Here is a 2,838-nt window from a genome sequence, read left to right on the forward strand (position 1 = left end):
ACTCACCCTAACCATAACACTAAACCTAACACTCATCCTAACCCTAACAGTAACCCTATTCCTAATCCTAACCCTCAACCTCAACCTCACACTAACCCTCAGCCTCACCTCAGCTCTCACCCTCACCATAACCCTAACCCTAAACCTAACTCTCACCATTAGCATCACCCTAACCCTAACCCTTACCCTCACCCTAACCCTAAACCGGAACCTAGCCCTCACACTAACCCTAACGGTCAGCCACACCCAAACCTGAATCCTCACCCGAAACCTCAACCTAACCCTAACCCTGACCCTAAACCTTACCCTCACCCTAAACCTAACCCTAACCATAAACCTCACACTAAACCTAAACCTCATCCTAAAAGTAACCCTACCCCTCAGACTAACCCTCACCCTAACAGTAACACTAACCCTAACCCTCACCCTATCCCTAACCTTAACTCTAACCCTCACACTAAGCCTCACCCTCACCCTTACACTAATGCTAACCCTAGCCCTCACACTCACCCTAACCCTCACCCTAACCCTTACCCTCACCCTCACCCTCAACCTAACCCTAATGCTAACCCTAATCCTAACCATCACCCTCACTCTAATTCTAACCGTAAACCTAACCCTAACACTCACCCTAAGTCTCACCCTAACCCTCACCCTAACCCTAATCCTCATCCTCACACTAAACCTCGCCATAACCCTTCACCTCAACATAACCCTTACAGTAACCCTAACCCTAATCCTCACCCTAACCCTATCCCTCAACCAAACCCTAAGCCTCACCCTCACCGAACCCTCACCCTCACGCTAACACTCACTCTAACCCTAACCCTAATCCTAATCCTAACCCTAATCCTCATCCTCAAACTCACCTAAGTCTAACCCTAACTCTAACCCTCACCCTCAACCTCACATTAACCCTCACCCTCAGCCTAACCCTCATCCCAACCCTAACCCTGAACCTCACCCTATCCCTCACACTAAACCTAACCCTAACCCTAATCCTAACCCTCAACCTAACGGTAACCCTACCCCTAACCTTCACCCTCACACTCACCCTAAACCTAAGGCTAGCATTCAACCTAACCATAATCTTCACCCACAACCTAACCTCCACCTTTACTCGAACCCTCACACTAACCCGAACCCTAACCCTAATCCTCACACTAACCCTAACCCTTACCCTAACCCTAATACTAACCCTCAGCCTAACCCTCATCCTAACCCTAACCCTCATCCTAACCCTAACCCTAACTCTACTCCGAACCCTCACCCTAAACCTAACCCTAACCCGAACCCGAACCTGAAGCCACACACTAAGCCTAACCCTAACCCTAACCCTAATCCTAAACCTAACCCTCACCCACACCCTCAGCCTAACTCTCACCCTAACCCTAAACCTAATCCTCACACTCCCACTCACACTCACCCAAACACTCACACTCACACTAATGCTCACCCTCAATCTAACCCTAACCCTAACACTAACCCTCACCCTCACCCTAACCCTCACCCTAACCCTTACCCTCAAACTAATCCTAAACCTAACATTAACCATAACCCTCACAGTAAACGTAAACCTCACCCTAAGCCTAACACTATCACTAAGCCTCACGCTCACCCTCACCCTCAGACTAACCCTAACCCTTACCCTATTCCTAACCCTAACCCTCACCCTTAACCTCACATTAACCCTCACCCTCACCTCAGCCCTCACCCTCACTATAACCCTAACCCTAACCCTCAACCTCACCCTAACCATAACCCTAAACCTAACGCTCACCATCAGCATCACCCTAACCCTTACCCACACCCTAACCCGCACATTAACCCTAAAACCCAACCTAGCCCTCACACTAACCGTAACCGTCACCCACACCCTACCCCAAACCCTCACCCTCACCCTCACCCTAACCCTAACCCTCACCCTAAACCTTACCCTCACCCTCACCCTAACCCTAACAGTAAACCTCACACCAAACCTAAACATCATCCTAAAAGTAACCCTACCCCTCAGCCTAACCCTCACCCTAAACCTAACCCTAACCCTAATCCTACCCCTATCCCTAACCTTTATTCTAACCCTCACACTAAGCCTCACACTCACCCTTACACTAATGCTAACCCTAACGCTCACCCTCACCCTAACCCTGACCCTCACCATAACCCTAACCCTCACCCTCACCCTAACCCTCACCCTAACCCTTACTCACACCCTAACCCTCACCCCAACCCTAACCCTAAACCTAACCCTCACCCTAACCTGAACCCTAACACTCAGCCTATCCCTTATCCTAACCCTAAACCTAACCCTAAACCTCATCTTAACCATAAAACTAACCCTAACGCTCACACTAACCCTAAAACTATCCCTCAGCCTAATGCTCATCCTAACCCTAACAGTAACGCTAACCCTCACCCTAACTGTAACACTAACCCTAACACTCCCCCTAACCCTAACCCTCACCCTCACCCTAATCCTATCCCTAATCCTAACCCTAATCCTAACCATCATCCTCACCCTAATTCTAACCCTAAACCTAACCCTAACACTCACCCTGACCCCCACCCTCACCCTAAAACTATCCCTAACCCTCACCCTAAACCTAACCCTCACCCCATACCTCACCCTCAACCTAACCCTAAATCCAACCCTAAACCTCACCCTAAATCTCACCCTAGGCCTCACCCTAACCCTAACCCTCATCCTCACACTAAACCTCACAATAACCCTTCACTTCAACATAACCCTTACAGTAACCCTAACCCTAACCTCACCCTAACCCTAACCCTCACCCAAACCCTAAGCCTCACCCTCACCGAACCCTCACCCTCACCCTA

Source organism: Dipodomys merriami, unplaced genomic scaffold, assembly GCF_024711535.1.
Source record: "Dipodomys merriami isolate MVZ:Mamm:240054 unplaced genomic scaffold, mDipMer1.0.p SCAF_61, whole genome shotgun sequence".
In the NCBI taxonomy this organism is placed as follows: Eukaryota; Metazoa; Chordata; class Mammalia; order Rodentia; family Heteromyidae; genus Dipodomys; species Dipodomys merriami.